Raw genomic sequence first — 20,762 nt, 5'->3', positions numbered from 1 at the left:
ATTAACACGTTATAAATCAATTATACTTTAATTAAAAAAATTTTTAAAAATTAAAAAAAATAGAAAGGTAATGTTTAACTTAACACTTCAAAGAGAAATAAAGCTGTCTCCAAAGCATTAGAAAACTGAAACCAAAACACTGCTTCACCTCTAGTACCCTTTTCCACTCTTCCCAAGTCCCTGTTTAAATGAAGGATGTCATAGAAACTGCTCTTAGAAATGTCTCTTCTTCCATCTACACTGTCACAGTAAATTTGGTCTCTTTTGAAATCTGAAGGTTTATAGCATCCTAGGAAGTAAGAGGTAATAATCATTCCTTATTTTCAATCCTGATAGTTGCTGATGTATCAGCTGTCTCATCTCATGGTTATTCTTTCCTTTCACAGTCTATTAACTTGCCGTTCCAGGGCCAGCAATCTGTAACTAACTGTAGAGGCCACCACATGTGCAGGGATTTAAGTGTTATCTCCTAAGCTCAATGTGTTTTTCAAAATCTGTAGGTAGAATTTCCTCTTTCAGTTCAATTTTGTCTGTTCATCTTGGAGAAGGAGAGTTGACTGAGATTTGTCTCTCATTTTTAATTTTTAATTTTTTTATTCTTCACCCACATGCTTTTCTTTCTATGCCTACTAACTAGTTTTAAGGAAAAAGTGTGTTTGTTTTTCCTTTGATACTTTCCTAGCTATCATTATTGAAAACCATTTGCTTTCCCTGGGTTCTGCAAGAAAGTTGAGTCAAAAATAGAAAGTTTTACATTGGCAAAGTGCACACAAAATTTATCATCTTGTAGTCCTACAATCCTCTAAAGGAACCAAAAGCATAGTGTTAGTTAAAGCTGAGCTCTTTCTTGCATTCAACTTAGGATTTTAGAAATAAATTTTATCAGCCTTAACAATGAAAAAACTTCACTGTAACTACAGGATATAGCTACTTGAAGCAATTACCAATCTAGGTTCAGAGTTTGCTGAAGTTTTCCCAACTCTGTGTCTAAAACCTAATTTCTCCTTTTTCTGTATGAAGTTAGCTTATCCTACTGAAAAAATAGAACATTTAAGGTATCAAGGGAAGAATAATTGATTATTTTTTAGTAAAAAGCAAGTGTAGTTGGGAAAAACACTTACTTGACATGAATTTGTCTTTCGTTCATGAGTTTATAAAGCTAATCTCTTTTCCTTGCAGTATGATTATTATTATTAAATTCATCTCATGTCAGTTTTGGGTAGGTTTTTCAAGAGTTCATTTTATAATTGCAAACCAAAATGGAAATGCTTTCAATTACATATACAAAAATGTAGGAAATGTGTACTAAAGCAAAAATACTTGAAAAAATGACAGAAGTTCCCTCATTCAGGGCAAAAAGAGAAGATTTGATAGGCATTGTGGCCTACGCCTGGGTACCACTGTCTGGAACTCTAATCACAGAACCTAAAATAATCCCTTTTACTTTGTAACATAGAGTCAGTATGATTTCTTCCTTGAACCCTTTATCCAAAGAAGAAAATGTAAACACCTCACTCCTGTCAACTCAGCTCAACACAAGGCAGTGAAGCAAGAAATGTTCTCTGTAACTGCAACAATCAGAATGGTTACCTTTTCACAAAGCTAAAGGGTAACAGCAATAATATAATAAGGATTTGTGTTGCATTATTGCTAATACTTCCTAGCATTAGTGAAAATGCCAGGCAAGAATTGGGAGTCCTGTTTTCACTTTTTATAGGTGAAAGCCTCCTGCTTTATATGTTTTTGTCCTTCATCAGCTACTCCCAAAACAAATGACTTTGGAGTGTCAAATGGCAGTTTCAAGCAGGTAGAGATGTGGGATCCAAAAAGAGAGAATTGTGGTTTTTGGATACACATATCTCAGTAGTGTATTTAATTTAGGAAAGAAACAGTTTTTATTCATAAGTGGGACTCTGAAACATGGTTATTTGTTTTGTCTCTATGTTACTCACTGTAAGTTGTCTATCTACTCAAACATGGCTTGACTGCAAATGCTGGAAGTACTTGGAACTAGTGATATAAACTGATATCTTCTTGTGAATGGTGGCACTGCCATTAATTCTACATTGCTGAATATAAATACCTTTCCATCGCAACCACTCCACCATCTTTTAGGGAGAAATGACTCAATTTGGTTATGCTTCCTTAATGAGCTCCCAGATTGCCCCGGCAAGAGGATGAAATTATGGGTATAATTTTCTTTGGGTGCGTACTTGTTTAGCAATATAGAATCCAAACAGATTAATGAATAATTAAGAATTCTTTGGTGGCAATCCTGACATCTCTACCTTAGTTCAAGTCTTCTTACTCATCAGATAAGAGGAAAGCTGCCTTCAGAATTCTCAATGTCACTGACTTTTGTGAACCTAAAACAAAACCCAGCAAGATGAAAGAACTTCGCAGTGACAGCTCTTCTAGAGAGCTTTTATTTCCTAAAGTTGATAGTTTATAGCCCCAGAGGGTTTCAGACAGGACTGTAACTTCTCTTGTCGTTGTTTTCCACATATACTTCTATACACCTAAATTCTCCTAGCTCATGGTTGGATTTATGCACAGGTGGAGAAAGGCTCTCCCTTGTCTGCTGACCCTCGTGAGGTTCTGTAACAACATCCTAAGCAAAAACTCTTTGGCCAATAGTTGCAGTCACTTGAGCGGCTGGCCGTTTTTAAAGATATGAAACCTGGTATAAAATAGACAACTCATTTTAAAAGCATAATCATATTTGGGATAGTGATTATAGTCCATGTCTCATTTGAAACAGAAATCCATTCCCCCTTGTTACATTTTCTGTAAGCTAAGGGTTTATCAATCCCCACCCCCCAAAGTTAAGTGGATTTAAACACATATTGGCTTATTTGGCTCTTCCTGTTAATTCATTCTATTCAATACCATTAAGCAACAAGTGCATGAGTTCCAGAGATACACAGTGAATAAAACAGATAATGGCAGAAATAATGAGAAAAAAAAAACCCAATAAACTGTAAACTAATGTCGTGTAATTTAATTTCAGATAGAGACAAAGTGTAAAACAAAACAAGGCAATGGAATGTATACTGTGTATGTATGTGTGTGTATGTGTGTGATCTCTTCGGAAAAGTATAATTCAACCAAAGACCTGAATGTGAAAAGGAACCAGTCATGCAAAGATCTGAGGAAGATGTAATCTAGGCAGAGGGAACAGCAAATGCAAACCACCACCACCACCACCACCACCACCACCACATCTGCTTTGCTTTAAGGTTTAATTAAACATCACCTATTTCTGTGATAGCAACATCTATATAAATAACATGAACCCAATAATACTGCATAAGGTTCTGAAAGTCACACTAGTCTCTACCTCCCTGATATTGTCACAACACTAAGAAACCAAAAGGAGAAGAAACATAGTATCGGGAGCAATTAGCTTTGTACATCTCACATGGTACAGTTTTAATATTATAGGTTGATGGAAAAGTCAGGATGCCCTTCTTTAGCAACTGTTCTTTCATTACTTCAGATTTTGCTCTATTCTTGATATCTTTTCAAATCTGTTATTTTTTGCCTTTAAAAAAATGAAAACTGGAGGATTCAAGCCATTAATCTATCGAATTATTAAATAGGCACAGTGTTCCCCTTCAGCTAAAATAAAGGATTTGTGTTAGTTTAGAAGAACTCTTTGACACTGACTATCACTGTGTAAATAATAGATCTAGCACGGAAGGAAGCAGTCTTCTCCTATTGACATTTGCCTCTCATCAGCTTTTGATGAAAGACCAAAGGAAATGGAATTGCGTATACATAATTACATGTTACAGAGCAGTTAATGCATTCACTGTTATTCCCCAGGGTCTTAATGGCCCAAATGTCTATTCTCTGAATTTACTGAAACTAAGATTTATACATTCCTGGAGTCAAAATGATTTGGGAACACAACAGGGATAAAATGGAAGTTCAGAAATAAGACTTAGAGCTTCATAATTAAACTTTCTGCTGAGAGAGTACTCTTTGAAACATGCATACTGGTGTTTGGCCAAGATAAAACTCCCTGTGGCATAAGTGGGTGTTTCTAAACTTGATTTCTGAATACAATTTTGAAAAGGTGGCTGTAAACATTAGGGACTAAGTTTTTCAAAAGCAGTCTAAAAACCACTTTGGAAACAGTGTAAATGTACTAGGTAGACTGGGAGTTTTAAGACTGCTATATATTTCATATAATAACTTAGAGAAAAATTGATGATTACATTGAGTATATAGAAGTAAAAATCCCATTCCCCTCAAAATTAACAGAGTAATTTCAGAAAGATTCAAAAGTGTTTAAAATTGTGGAGTAGAATTTGTTCTTTATTTTTTTTCCAAACCAGATAGGAATTTTAAAAAATATTCCCTTTCACTCTATTTCCTTCCTCATAAATTCTACTTTTTGAGTAAATTTCAAGGAACCAGTTCCTAAAACACTTTCTATCTGAAAAACATGTCTCAAGCCAGAGGGAAAAAGAATGAGATGCAAATAAAGACAATTAGTGGGAAGCTTAACAGCTTTTCTTATTTCCTCTCTTCCCTTTTAGCAGTGAAGAGGGAAGAAGAATAGGAAAGGAAGGTAAAATGCTTTCTTTTTAAAAGGGTTAGTTTTGGCTTCAATGTGTATCTAACTATAAATTCTTTCCAGCAAAACTTAATAGTGAAACCTAGGTCATAAGCATGGGAATGACTGTGAAAACTTGGATGGACTCAGATACATGCTAGCAGGTATATTTATATACAGTTAAAGGAAGAAAATGCTTAGAAGAAATGTAGAGCTGAAGTTGAGTCTCAGGACTGAGCACAGGGACAAAGTCTAATTATTAGACTACTTGGAAGTGTACCAGATAATGTTGACTGTATAGTGGGAGGATGTCTGCTCCATCTTGGGGTTTGGGGAGGAGTGTGAATGTTGGTAGAGAAGAAAAGTTCGTATTTCACTTAATATTTGGACAATGACTTCAGGGGAACTTCTTGCAAAGTTCAAAGGACAGAGAGGGTGCCATAATAAATATATGTAATTTAATATCCTATTATTTAAAATTAAAGGGTACTTTATAAACTAAGAATGTAAGTAAGTCAGCATCCTTTGAGTTTTTAAGAATGATTGAAATGGTCAGAGAGGACCTCGGTCCACTGACTTCACTGTTACAATGGAAGATGCCAGTGATGCCTCATGACCTGTGTGCTGAAGTTGAAGTTTATGCATACCCGTGAGCCTCAATCTTGTAATGATCACTAATTTTTGTCCTTGCACATGGCATAGTGCTGACCAAATAAGAATTCCCTCAGTGGTAAACTATAGATAGCCTCAGGTCTCTAGGTAATCTTAATACCAGGATAGATAACTTTTTTTTCTGATGAGAAACTGGTGTTGCAGTGGTGTCATCTGATGGGATGCAGCTGATACATTACTTACCTTTAGTGTCAGAATTGGATAGAAGGGTTGGTTCCAACTAAACATGAAACATTAATCCAGCCTCCTGAGCTCTAAAGCTGCATCTGAATCACAATTCAATATAACTGCTTTGCTTTGTTTTCCCTTCATTTAGGAAAGTAGAATACAGTTAAGCCAAAGAAACCTATCAGGTCATTGCCCAATCAATGAATGGAGCAAAGTAAGAACTGGGCTTGGAGAGAGAAAACCTGAATGTCAGTCCAAGTTACATCACTTACTCTCTTCACATTCTTAGGACACTTGCTAAGATTCAGTACTACACCTTAAAATGAGGATCTAAGACCTATTCTCCTTAACTTCCCTAGACATAGCCCCTTAATTTACCTCTGATGTCAGACATCAGTGTTTGTACTACCTGTTGGCTCTGCCATCTACTGCCTTTGGAACTTCCTTCATAGCTAACTTCCTTAATCTCCTCAACTTTTCACACAAATAACTTATTCTAAAAGAAGACTTCATGGAAACCCCATTTAAAATTGAAAGCTACCTTCCTTCATCTCTAAGACTTTTTCTCCCAGCATACTCAACATCTTTTAACAAACTACATACAATTTTCTAGATTGTCAAAATGTCTATAATACCCAAGGCAATCTACAGGTTCAATGCAATCCCTATCAAATTATCAATGGCATTTTTCACAGAACTAGAACAAAAACTCTTAAAATTTGTATGGAGGCATGAAAGTCCCTGAAGAGCCAAAGCAATCTTGAGAAAGAAAAATGGAGCTGGAGGAATCAGATTCCCTGACTTCAGACTATACCACAAAGCTACAGTCATCAAAACAGTATGGTACTGGCACAGAAAAAAAAATACAAATCAATGGAACAGGACAGAAAGCCCAGAAATAAACCCATGCACCTGTGGCCAATTAATCTACAACAAAGGAGGCAAGACTATAAAATGAGGAAAGACAATCTCTGCAATAAATGGTGCTGGGAAAACTGGAAAGCTACATGTAAAAAGTGAAATTAGAACATTCTTTAACAACATACACAAAAATAAACTCAAAATGGATTAAAGACCTAAATGTAAGACCAGATAATATAAAACTCTTAGAGGAAAACAAAGGCAGAACACTCTTCGAGATAAAGTGCAGCAGTATCTTTTTCTGTCTGTCTCCCAGAGTAATGGAAATAAAAACAATAGTAAACAAATGGGACCTAATTAAACTCAAAATCTTTTGCACAGCAAAGGAAACCATAAACAAAAGACAACCCACAGAATGGGAGAAAATAGTTGCAAATGATGCGACTGACAAGGGATTAATTTCCAAAACATATGAACAGCTCATACAGCTCAATATAAAAAACAAAAACAAACAACGCCCCCCCCCCCCCGCAAACAACCCAATTAAAAAATGGGCAGAAGACCTAAACAGACATTTATCCAAAGAAGATATACAAAAGGCCAAGAGGCAGAACAGATGCTCAACATCACTAATTATTAGAGAAATGCAAATCAAAACTACAGTGAGACATCACCTCACTTCAGTCAGAATGGCCATCATCAAAAAATCTGCAAACAATAAATGCTGGAGAGGGTGTGTAGAAGAGGGAACCCTCCTGCACTGTTGGTGGGAATGTAAGTTGGTACAGCCACTATGGAGAATGGTATGGAGGTTCATTAAAACACTAAAAATAGAGCTACCATATGATTTAGCAATCCCATTCTTGGGCATATATCTGGAGAAAAACATGGTTCAAAAGGATACATGCATCACAATGTTCATTCCAGCACTGTTTACAATAGCCAAGACATGGAAGCAACCTAAATGTCCATCAACAGATGAATGGATAAAGATGTTGTACATATATACAATGAAATATTACTCAGCCATTAAAAACAATGAAATAATCTCATTTGCAGCAACATGGATGGAACTGGAGATTATCATACTAAGTGAAGTCAGACCGAGAAAGACAAATATCATATGATAGCACTTATAAGCAGAATGTAGGAAAAATGATACAAATGAACTTATTTACAAAACAGAAACAGAGTCACAGACTTAGAGAAAAAACTTATGGTTACCGGCGGGGGGCGGGGATAGATTGGGAGTTTGGGATTGACATGTACACACTACTATAATTTAAAAAAAAAGGTTTTCCATGAAAAAATAAAATTAAAAAAATAAAATTCCAGTTTTAAAATCCCTTCCATAGCTGCCACTCTACTCCAGAGGAGTGGTGAAAAGAAAATGGTCCATAGGAAAAGTAGGAGCAGCTGGATGATTATTGACTCTCTCACCCATTCTTTACGCCTAAGATACTTTCTTTGAAGGAGTTACTTTCCTAAATTAACCATCTCTCTCTGTTCTGGCAATAGCAAAATATATTTTCCTCAAGTGTCTCAAAGGCTGACCAATCTTTTCTTATGGCTCTGATTGTTGTTTGAAAGTATGGGGGAAAAAAAAAGAATACAAGTGTACATATGTGGTGTATGTAATGGGAAATTCAATTACTTGATTTTATTTTCAAAATGGGCTAGATGAAGATAGATGAAAAAATAAGACTTAAATATTAAAAAACCCCATAATATTGAGACCTATTTTCCACCATGTACACCACTACAAATATATACATATTTTTAAAAATCAAAATTATGGTTATTTGAACATTTAAAATAATATTTATTTTCATGTTATATTATTACTATTCATATTATCATATCATAATTACATTATTCACATAATCATTTCAAATCATAATCATGCCTTCAACTTGTCTATCTCCTACACTGCTGAATCCTTGTGTAAAAGAACTATTTGTGGTTTATGACTGTATCTCAGGGCCAAGTCCAATTCTGGATCATGATATATAGCATAATTAAAAATATTATTAAGTGAGAAATTCAAAGATGGATGCTCTATAATTTATACTTTGTCTTGACTTTAAAGTCCTGGATTGAATGTTTTGCTCTCTTTTCCATTTCCTTCCTCTTCATTCCTTTTTTTCATCTCTTTACCACTAGGTCTTAACTGGTATAACCATTTCTGGTTTCACGTGTCAACACTGCAGACCCAAATTTGCCCTCTAATATGGGAGTCTAATAGCTAGACTTGGGAGAAAGTGTATGGTCTCTCATTTAAGATCAAATCTCTAGTTTAGCATTAACAATAGTAATGCTGAAATTTAATCTCCATATATCTGTTACATATGTCTACTTCTCCACTGAGCCGTATGTCATATTGTGGGGAAGATAAAGGTGTGATTAATTATCAACCTCAAATCCCAGTATCTCTGTGTAGTGATGCTGGGTTGGGAGTACTAAAGTTGAGGATGGCAATTTCAAATAAAGTTTTCTAGTACAATAATTTCCAGTATCAAGTCCTATTAACTGACTCCTCTGCAAATTGCTGTTCCTTTTCTTTTTGTCTTTTCCATCTTTCATTAATCAGGTAGAAGGGCACAATTATTGAATTTAGAAGTGGGGAGAAGTTTGAGCATCTGAGCAATGTATAGCACAGAACTTGTTCAAGGGCAATGGGATGAATTCCTTAAATCAATGAATTGACTTCCTCCCAGATATTGGACACTCTTTTTGATACTAACTGTATAACTTACAATGTGATAGATAAGAAAATAGCCCATTGTTTTACTTACCTTTATCAAATGTTCTCTAAGTTAAACATAAGGGGCAACATCTATTTATGAGTAAAGTACCATAAAATGAATGCATGCATGTGTGTGTGTTTTCTCAAGCTCTGAAGGTCTATTTGTCAACTGCCTCATGTGTAGAATAGTAATCCAGTAAGCCATGTTCTCCCACTGAATTAATCGTCAGTTGAATAAGGCAGTTACTCCTTCTGGGTTACTAAATTTCCTCTGATATAAGGCATCATTTCAGAGATTGTCAGGTAAGAACCAGAGAGTAGTATATAATTTCTTAGAATTTGGTGTTACAATGTTTCAGCACACCCTGGTCCCCTCCCCCGCCCCCGACACACACACACACACACACACACACACACACACACACACCCCCATATTTTGCCTTCTTGACCACTCCTCCAGGAAGTGGAGCCAGCATTATTGCTTGGGGGTAAGGGACAGGAGCTGCTTTTGTCATTATAGATGTGCCTGAGCTTTCGCTTGTTAATCAGGCCAGCAAGAACTCCACTTTTTTCCATGGCAGGATTTCAGGGGCTACCTTTTTAAACTGTACCACTTTATATGTCTTCTCTCCTTAAAAGTTGTAAACTAGTGGTCCCTGGGCTGAATTTGACTGATAGAAAAATTAATAAAATTTTAAAACTAAACTATTTTGAGCTAATTATAAATTCATATGCAGTTGTAAGAAATGAGATAGAGAAATCCTATGTACCCTTAACCCAGTTTCTCCCAATAGTCACATCAAGTGAAGTATTACAACCAGGAGATTAACATTGCCATAGCCCATCAGTCTTACCCACAGACATCTTTTACTGCATTATTTTAACCAGTGTTGTACATCTGAATAGTAGCCAATATTTACAAATCAGAAGCATTTATATAATAGTATGGACTTAAATCACATCTCTCAAAACTGGGCCTGCATTTTACATATAACATTCAACTAGAACTAAATATCATTTTTATTATATGACATGCATTTTCCATTTTGTTCCAGTCCCCACCTACTCTATGTTTCTCCTTGACAGCTAGCCCAATTCATGTATTATTTTCCTAGGGCTGTCCTTCCTACAATCTGTTGGGGAAGTACTTAATCCCTGGTTTAGCATGTCTGTACCCCAGTGTGCTTAATCTTGCTGGTTTTCCACCAGAGGGCACCCCATCCTCGCCTGTATCCAATTGTAGCCTGGAAGACTGAAGGTTCCATTTAAACAGTGAGTAATTGGGGTCCTTAGAAAAGCAAGCCAAATATTTTTCAAATAGAATAATGTCACCAGATGAAAGCAAATGAAATTATATAATGCCAAATGCACAGTTTTTTACTTCCAGTCTTGACTTCTTCCCTGAGGTCCAAATATATATTTGACAACCTACTTGATATTTCCACTTGGGAATTTAATACGTCCAAACTGAACACACTGAAAATAGAACATTTGTTACCTTCCTCCTAAACCTGTTTCTCATAGTCCTCATTTCAGTAACAAGTTTCACCATGTACCTAATTGTTCCAAAGACCTGGAAATCTTCCTTGATTCTTCTCTACTTCAAACCACCCCTATCCTCCCTTCATATCAAATTCATCTACAAGTCTTATTGCCTGTGTCTCCAAAGTATATTCCTAAACTACCTGCCATCAAGGCTAACGCACCATGATCTCTTACCTGGACTACTGCAACAGCCCCCTAACCAGTCCATCTGTTTCCATTTTTGTCCCCTAGAATCCATTTTGTATCATGTTAGCTCTTCCGAAAGCATAAATCATAACCTACAAGAATCTATGTAATTTAGCCCCTGATTACCTATTCAATACCATTTTCTTTCATTCTGAATATTATATACTTAATTTCAGTCTCCCCACCCCCCCACCTGTTTTACAAAAACACCGACTTATTTTCCATCTCAAGTCTTTTCAACTTGCTTTTCTCTCTTTCTGGAGACTCCTTCCTTACTTGCTACAATGTTCACCCTTCATCCTTTAGTTTTTAGTTTAAATATCACCTTAGTTAACTATCACCCCATCACAGAGGCTTTCACTTATCATCCTAGCTAAAGTGGAACCTTTCCTTCTCCCAACCAGTACCACCTCTTACCTCATAAACTCTACTTACTTTGCTGTGTATATCCTTATATTATCATATTTATTTGTTTGCATGTATATTTATTATTTGTATTTTATAACTACCATATAAGTTCCCTGAGAGATTTTATATAGGGTTGGCCGAAAGGTTTGTTTGTTTTTTTCCTTAAGATGGTTCTAGTTATCTTTAACTTCATTAAAAACAATTTTTTTAGATTGTATTGTGACAGCTGTCATATCAGCATGCATTAAAAAAACTTATCAAAACTGGTGAAATTTTGTATAGCTATTTTAATATTGAAGATGGAAGAAAAAAAGCAACATTTTTGGCATATTATGCTTTATTATTTCAAGAAAGGTAAAAATGCAACTGAAAAGCAAAAAACGATTTGTGCAGTGTATGGAGAAGGTGCTGTGACTGATCGAACATGTCAAAAGTGGTCTGTGAGGTTTTGTGCTGGAGATTTCTCACTGGACGATGCTCAACAGTTGGGTAGACCAGTTGAAGTTGATAGCGATCAAACTGAGACATTAATTGAGAACAATCAACATTATACCACACAGGAGATAGCTGACATACTCAAAATATCCAAATGAAGCATTGAAAATCATTTGCACCAGCCTGGTTATGTTAATTGCTTTGATGTTTGGGTTCCACATAAATCAAGTGAAAAAAACCTTCTTGACTGTACGTCTGCATGTGACTCTCTACTTAAACGTGGTGAAAACACTCCGTTTTTAAAACAAATTGTGACAGGTGGTGAAAAGTGGATACTGTACAACAATGTGGAATGGAAGAGATCATGGGGCAAGTGAAATGAACCACCACCAACCACACCAAAGTGTGGTTTTCATCCAAAGAAGGTGATGTTGTGTATATGGTGGGATTGGAAGGGAGTCTTCTATTATGAGCTCCTTCTAGAAATCCAAATGATTAATTCCCACAAGTACTGCTCCCAATTAGACCAACTAAAAACAGTGCTTGATGAAAAGTGTCCAGAATTAGTCAACAGAAAACCCATAATCTTCCACCAGCATAAGGCAAGACTGCATGTTTCTTTGATGACCAGGCAAAAACTGTTACAGCTTGGCTGGGAAGTTCTGATTCATCTGCCATATTTACCAGACATTACACCTTTGGATTTCCATTTATTTTGGTCTTCACAAAATTCTCCTAATGGAAAAAATTTCAATTCTCTGGAAGACTGTAAAAGTCACATGGAACAGTATTTTGCTCAAAAAGATAAAGGTTTTGGGAAGATGGAATTATGAAGCTGCCTGAAAAATATCAGAAGGAAGTGGAACAAAAAGGGTGAATACGTTGTTCAATAAAATTCATGGTGAAAGTGAAAAATGTGTCTTTTATTTTTACTTAAAAGTTGAAGGAACTTTTTGGCCAATCCAGTATGTCTGCTCACTGCTGTATTCCCCAAACCTAGAACACGGTCAAAGTCAAATTTGATGTTCATTAAAAATCTGTGAATATGTATATTCATGATTACCAACATTAAAGTGTGAGTTATAAGTGGTATTTGCATTTGGCAAAAAATTATGAAAACCTAATATAACATCTTCCAAAGTTTAGTTACTTCTTAAAATTTAAAATATATCAGCATTGTGAGTAATTATTTTCAATGTTAACTCACTAGAATTTCTACTTTCAGCGATGAGTAACAGGGCAGATTTTCCCTCCCACCTTAAACAACTAAACAATAAGAAAAATATGTGAAAATATGATTTGTCGACATCAGAAAAGAAATAGTATAGGATAGTGATACCTAGAGAAAGAAAATTAATGAAATGAGCTCTTAAGATTATTCCAGCTTACTCCCTGGAGAGAGTTTTCACTCAAAGTACAGGGAGAGGCAATCTCAAATAGAGCCTGGCTATGTGCCTAAATTGAGGGGACAGATTGAAAATTCTGAGAAGTCCAAGTGGCTAGAGTTTGCAGGGCAGACTAACAGTCAAAGAGAGTAAAATTAAGTATTTTATACTAGACAATGTACATTTCATAGCAAAGAATATTACCATGGATAAAGAATGTACTTTCATAATGCTAAAATATCAATTTGTAAGAAGTTTTATGTTTATGGGGCTAATAGCAGTGCTTAAAAATACATGAAGCAGGGACTTCCCTGGTGGTACAGTGGTTAAGAATCCGCCTGCCAATGCAGGGGATACAGATTTGATCCCTGCTCCAGGAGGATCCCACATGCCACAGAGCCGCGAAGCCCGTGTGCCACAACTACTGAGCCTGCACTCTAGAGCCCACAAGCCACAACTACTGAACCCATGTGCTGCAACTACTGAAACCTGCATGCCTGTAGCCCATGCTCTACAACAAGAGAAGTCGCGCACTGCAATGAAGAGTAGCCCCCACTTGCCACAGCTAGAGAAAGCCCACACGCAGCAATGAAGATCCAATGCAACCAATAAAAAAAAAAAAAAAGAAAAACAAAACATGACGCAGGACTTCCTTGGTGGCACAGTAGTTAAGAATCTGCCTGCCTCGCCCGTCACGCACCGCACGTTCCTGAGGAACCTGGTGCTAAACCATTCGTAGACGACCTGCTTCTGGGTCAGGGTTTTGTACGTAGCAGAGCAGCTCCCTCGCTGCGATCTATTGAAAGTCAGCCCTTGACACAAGGGTTTGTAAAAATAAAAAAAAATAAAAAAAAAAAAAAAGAATCTGCCTGCCAATGCAGGGGACATGGGTTCAACCCCTGATCTGGGAAGATCCCACATGCCATGGAGCAACTAAGCCCGTGTGTCACAACTACTGAGCCTCCGCTCTAGATTCCGGGAGCCACTACTAAGCCTACATGCCGCAACAACTAAGCCCACGTGCATAGAGCCCATGCTCCACAACAAGAGAAGCCACCACACTAAGAAGCCCATGCACTGCAATGAAGAGTAGTCCCTGCTCACCACAACTAGAGAAAGCCCACATATAGCAACAAAGACCCAATGTACCCCACCCCACCCCCCAAAAAAAATACATGAAGCCAAACCTGATAGAACCATAAGGAGAAATAGACACATCCATAATTACAGATACAGATTTCAATGCCCCACTCTAAATAATTGATAGGACCAGTAGATAGAAAATCAACCACTATACAATGCACTTGATCAACACTCTCAACCAAATTGGCCTGCAATACTCAACCAAATAACAGCAAAATACACATTCTTTTCAAGTGCACATGGAACATTTACCAAGGGAGACCATACTCTCAGTCATAAAATAATTCTGTATAAATATAAAATGATTCAAATATGGCAAAGTACATTTTATGATCACAATGAAAATCAATTAGATATCAGTAACTTAAATTGGAAAATCTTAAAACATTTGAAAATTAAAATAATTTATGTATCACAAAAGGAATCATAATGGAATTAGGCAGTGTTTTGAACTAAAAGAAAATGAAAACATGACATATCAAAATTTATGGTATGCAGTTACAAGAATGTTCACAAGGAAATTTTGTTAAGTTCTACTATGTAAGTAGACGAGTTTAAAAGAAATGAACTAAGCTTCCAATTTAAGGACCAAGAAACAGAAACATGGATTAAGTCTAAAGCATGTAGAAGTAATCAATGAAAGAGCAGCAAATTAAACCCAAAAAGCAGAAGACAATGCAATGAAAAACAGAATAAAAAAATTAGAAAAACTCTATGAAGCCATAAGTTAGTTCTTTGGAAAAATCTTTAAAAATTGATAAACCTGTAGGCAGACTGATAAGGAAAGGAGAAAGAAACAATACCAATATTAGAAATGAAAAGAATAATCACAACAAATTTTACATTAAATTGACAATGAGGGAATTTTATGAGCAACTTTCCCAGTAAAAATGAACAACTTAAATGAAATGGACTAATTCCTTGAACAAAATAATAAAGCTAAATAGCCTTGTACCTATTAAAGAAATGGAACTTGTATTTGAAAATATTCCTACAGAGGGAACACTTGGAACAGGCTTTACTAGTAAATTTAATAAAATATTTTAAAAAGGAAAAAAAAAACTTCTATAGAAGTCTTTGCAGAAAGTGAATGGAAGGGATATTTCCCAACTGATTTTATAAGACCAACAGTAATCTAAAAAATTCAGAAAAAAAATTACAGAGAAATGAAAGAACTATATCTGTTCATAAACTAAGATGCAAATATTCTTAAAATTTTGGCAAGTCTAACCCAGTAATGTATACAAAGTATACTATATCTTGACCAAAGACATTTATTCTAATAAGTTAAAGTTTGGTTTAACTTTTAAAATTCAATATAATTCACATATTCACAGATTAAAAATGAAAAAAATCATACAATTATCTATCTTAATTCAGAGAAAGCATTTGACAAAATCTAACATCCATTTCTGATGAAAATGCTTAAGGCACTAGGAATAGAAGTGAACTTGCTCAATCCAATAAAGAACATCTATAAAACACACAATTAACATCACACTTAATGGTGAAAGAATGGATGCTTTTCCCCTAGTATTAGGGAATAAACAAGAATAACTGTTGAGGCCACATCTACTCTACAACATTGTACTGGCGGTACTACCCAGTGCAATAAGACAAAAACAACAAAGAAAGGAAGCAAGGAGAGAGGCAGAGAGAAAGAAGAAGGAAGGAAGGAAAGAAAGGATATACAGAATGTAAAGGGAGCTGTAAAACCGTTACAAATGACATAATAGTCTATGTAGAAAATCTTAGGTAATCTAAAAAAAATCTATTAAACTAAGAAATAAATTTAGACTGTTTGCAAGATAAAAATTCAATATGTAAAATCAATTATATTTTTATATATTATAGCAATAAAAAAGGTCAAAAATTGAAATAAAATGTGATTTACAATTGCACCAATATGAAATAATTAGGGATAAATCTGATGGAAAAAATTTCAAGACCTATATGCTAAAAACCCAAAACACTTCTAAGTAAACTCAAAAAAGAAATAAAGTGAGATATATATTGGGTTTATGAATCAGAAGACTCAATATTGTTATGTCATCAGTTCTCCCCAAATTGATCTCTAGATCAAAAACAATCTCAAACAAAATACTAGCATATTCTTTCTGCAGAGATTAATGCTCTACTTCTATGATTAAGAGAAAATGCAGAGAAACTAGTTTATCCAAAATAACTTTGATATAGAAAAAGTTGGAGGATTACACAGCATTGTATTGCAGCTTGATTTCAAGACATCAAGCTACAATAATGAATACACACTGTTATAGTGATGTAAAGAAAGATACATAGATAAATGAAACAATAGTTTTGAAGTAGACCCATATATGGTCAATTTATTTTTTTACAAAATTTTCAACAGAATCCAATGGGGAAAAATAATCTTTTCAATAAATGGTGCTGGAACGAAATGCAAAACTCCCAAAACTAACCAAAGAAAAAAACTGTCAAAGTCTACCTCACACATAAAAAATTTAGTCAAAATGGATCACACACCTAAAGGGGTACAACATAAAACAACCAGAAGAAAAACTAGGAGAAATTCTAGATGATCATAGGTTTGGAAAAATATTTCCTAAATAGGAAACCAAAACTGTAAACTACATTTAAAAACATACTTTTTACTTTGAAATGTTTTCTCTTCAAATACACTTAAAAAAAAATGAAAGTGAAGGGCACAAACTATGGAAAATATTTGCAAAACACATATCTAACCAAGTGCTTACAATGCAGTATATTAAAGATTCTCAAGAGTCAACAAGGAGAAAAACAATGAAAAAAATTCACAAGAGCTTTCAACACATTACCAAAGAAAACATACAGATGGCCAATAAGCACATGAAAAGATGCTCAAATTCATTAAACATCAAGGACATACAAATTAAAACCAAAATGAGATACTGGTACATACCCATTATAATGGCTAGAGTTAAAAAGCCTGCCTATACCAAGTGTTGACAAGGAAGGATATGGAGCAACTGGAACTCTCAAGTACTGCTGATGGAAATGTAAAACTGTACCACTATGGATATAGTTTATCACTTTTTTAAAAGTTATATATACATCTACCATACAAGATGTATATTCTAAGGTATTTATTTAACCAAGACAAATGAAAGCATTTGTTCACACAAAGAAGTGATAACTGAAAGAACACAGACAGAAAAAAAGTATATAAAGTATAAATCATATAGTTCAATTCCATAAAATTCTAGACAATGTAAATTATTGTGACTTAAGCAAATCAGTAGTTGCTGGAGCCCAAATCTGAGTGGTGGCAGGGAGGAATAGTTGTGTCATAAAGAAGGCTGAGGAAACTTTTTAGAGTGATGGATATGTTTATTTTCTTGACTGTAGTGATGGATTTACAGGTGTATAAGTAGGTTACATTCATGAAATTTTACACTTTAAATATGTGCAGAGCATTATATGTCATTTATATCACAGTAAAACTGTCAAATATAGTAAATCATAACTGAATATTTAGCAAAATAAGTGGCCTCACTCTTCAGTTCCATCTTCTTGAAATAAAGTATCTTTCTTTTTTCTTATTGAGATAAAGTTAACATACAATAAACTGCATATATTCAGAGTGTATAATTTGGTATTTTTTTCTTATTAGTAATGTATATATGGCAATCCCAATCTCCCAACGAAACAAAGTATCTTGAACTGACCAAATGCAGGAGCATGTTTGAAGGGCATTTTATATGTTACTATTAGCATCTTACCAGCTCTTAGTATACGTCAGAAACTATGCTAAGTACTTTCATGGATTGTCTTAATCTTTATAGCAACTGATGAGGTAAATTCTACAGTTAACCTCTCACATTTTATTATTATATTCTATCACTAACTTCTTAAAATGATTAAATAACCTGTTCAAAATCACAGAGTTAAAAGGAAAGAGGTTTGGGATTAAATACAGACATATGAAATGCAGGCGCATATACTTTATAACACTTGATTGCTTCAGTTGTGGGTGTCTGGGGGGGGTTACTAGGTATCAAATAATGTGTTAAGGTAGACTGATTGCCACAAAACTGCTGTCAGATCAGAAACTTTTAAAAACAAAGCAGGAGACATTGCTTCTGTTGCTGAAAGAAAACAAAAGAGTTCTTTACAACAATAATGACAGCCTTGGTGCCCAGGAGAGGTGAGGGCCAGACTGCATCTTGACCGTAAGGATGAACAAGCAAAGCTGACTCTTTTTGTAAATTGCTAATAGAGTCATGGCTGTTGGCATAAAGGTCCCGCCTGCCAATCACCTATGTCAGTATAGTTCAGGGCAGGAAGTGAAAATGAATTCGAGGAAGGTTTAGCATTAAAGAAATTGATGTCAAAAGAAGAGATGGGTAGCAATTAGTATAGGCAAACATTAATCAGCTCAAATACTAGAGTAGGTTTAGTATAATTAAATTAAGAAGGACTGAGGTGGTAATTAGGAGGATATCTACCCTTTCAGTTTAATACACATTTTATATTCTTGGTTATAATCTTATGTATTAACCAAAAAGCTTTAATATATCTTCTGCTATTTATTTATTTTTTAATTTTTAAGAGAGGGGACATGCTCACACAGCTTAGAATCTAGTAAAACCAGGTAAAAATGTTCACTCCTAATTATATTGTCTATAAGGAAGCTGGCCACAGATGTGACTTAAACATGTCAGTCTTTGTGTTTGCATCGCTCCTCTGCTGTTTATCAGCTAAATTGCTCTGCATAGATTGAGGAGGTTGCTAAACTTCAGTGGTCTGAGCTGCTGATCTGTAGAAAGGACACAGCTATAACTGTCCTTAACTGTTGTTGTGTTTATACAAGAATATGTATATAAAGGTTTTCAAGATTTTTCCCCATTCCTCTCTAACATGCTGACAGGGGAAAGGGGTGGGAGAGGGTGGAATTTCATCTCACTAAAGCAGTGATCTTCAATGGTAAGGAATTCTGGAGAACAAGGATTTGCAACATACAATGGACTGGCAAACCTTCTGGGGAATATATTAGAATCTTGGAAAGAACAGTAGTCATCTTGTTTTTATAAAAGCATTACTGAGATATAATTCACATACTATAAAATTCTGCTGTTTTTGATATGTTCACAAGATATGCAACTACCACTACTAATTACAGAACATTTTCATCAACAAAAAGCAATCTCATGTGCATTACCAGTTACTCCTCCCTTTCCCCAGCCCCGATAACCACTGATCTACTTTCTACCTCTATAGATTTGCCTTTTCTGGAGATTTCATATCAATGGAATCATACACTAATGGCCTTTTGTGTCTGGATTCTTTCTCTTAGAATAATGTTTTCAAGGTTCATCCATGTTGTAGCATGTAACAGTACTTAATTCTTGTTTATAGAATAATAATATCCTATTATTTATATATCCCATATATTTTTATCCATTCACTAGTTGATGAACATTTGAGTCATTTTACTTTAGGTGATTATAAATAATGCTGCCATAAGCAGTTGTGTACAAGCTCTTCTGTGGATACATGCTTTCATTTCTATTGAATATATAACAAAGAGTAAAACTGCTGGGTCCTATTGTAACTCTGTGTTTAATACTTTGAGGAATTGCTAAATTGTAAAATGGTGACACTACTTTGGAAAACAAACTCATCAGCAGTATATAAGGGTTCTAGTCGCTTCACATCCTTACTAACACTTGGTATTCTCTGTCTTTTGTACTTTAGCCATCTTAGTGGATATGAAGTGGTATCTCATTATGGTTCTGAATTGCATTTGCCTACTGACTAAAGATGTTGAACATCTTTTCATGCCCTTATTAGACATTTTTATGCATCCTGTGGAGAGATGGCTCTTCAAATCCTTTGCCTATTTTATTTTCTGTCTTTTTATTGTTGAGTTTAAGATTTCTTTGTATGGTAACTATAATACTTCCTCTTTCATTATAATTGACATACAGTATCTTTTATAGTGACTCAAAGTGTAGTTCAGGAGTCTCTTGTGGTCCCAGATACTCTTTCAAAAGGGCAAAACTATTTTCACTCCACCAAGTGTACAGTGGAGTTTTCTAGTGACCACAAATGTGTGATATCATAATACATTAGATGCAGAAGCATATATGAAAATCCAGTTGAATTCTGTGAAGCCAGATATTAAAAAAGATTTGCAAAAATATAAAACAATGCCATTTTTTCTCACTAATAAATAATGGCTTGTTTTGGAAAATAACTATTTTTCATAAAAATATGTTATGAATAATGTAATAGCTTTGTTATTGTTATTTTGAAATGGATTAATAAATTCTTTTTAAGAATTTCATTTTAAATTATAATACAATAAGTGTTGATTGTTATATAACCCACAGAAACAAAAACTATTTGTGGTAATCAATAATTTTCATATGTAAAGTGGTCCTGAAACCAAAAAGTATAGAGCCATGAATATAATGTGATGCTGGGCACAGAGCAGACACTAGTAACATCCAAATTGTCTTTTTATAAAGTTGCTCCATTCAGCATTAGGGGAAGATTTGAGATGAATCGTTTCAGCTGTGCTATGTTCTTAACCGCTGCACAGTTTGAGGAAACACACAGAAGAGAGAAAGAATTCGAGAGACAGGATATAAGAACTCGAAGAACACAGTGCTTTTCCAACTTATTT

This window comes from Hippopotamus amphibius, chromosome 1 (assembly GCF_030028045.1).
Source record: "Hippopotamus amphibius kiboko isolate mHipAmp2 chromosome 1, mHipAmp2.hap2, whole genome shotgun sequence".
NCBI classification, from domain to species: Eukaryota; Metazoa; Chordata; class Mammalia; order Artiodactyla; family Hippopotamidae; genus Hippopotamus; species Hippopotamus amphibius.
The sequence above is the reverse complement of the archived record's forward strand: the minus strand, read 5'-3'. Positions refer to the sequence as shown.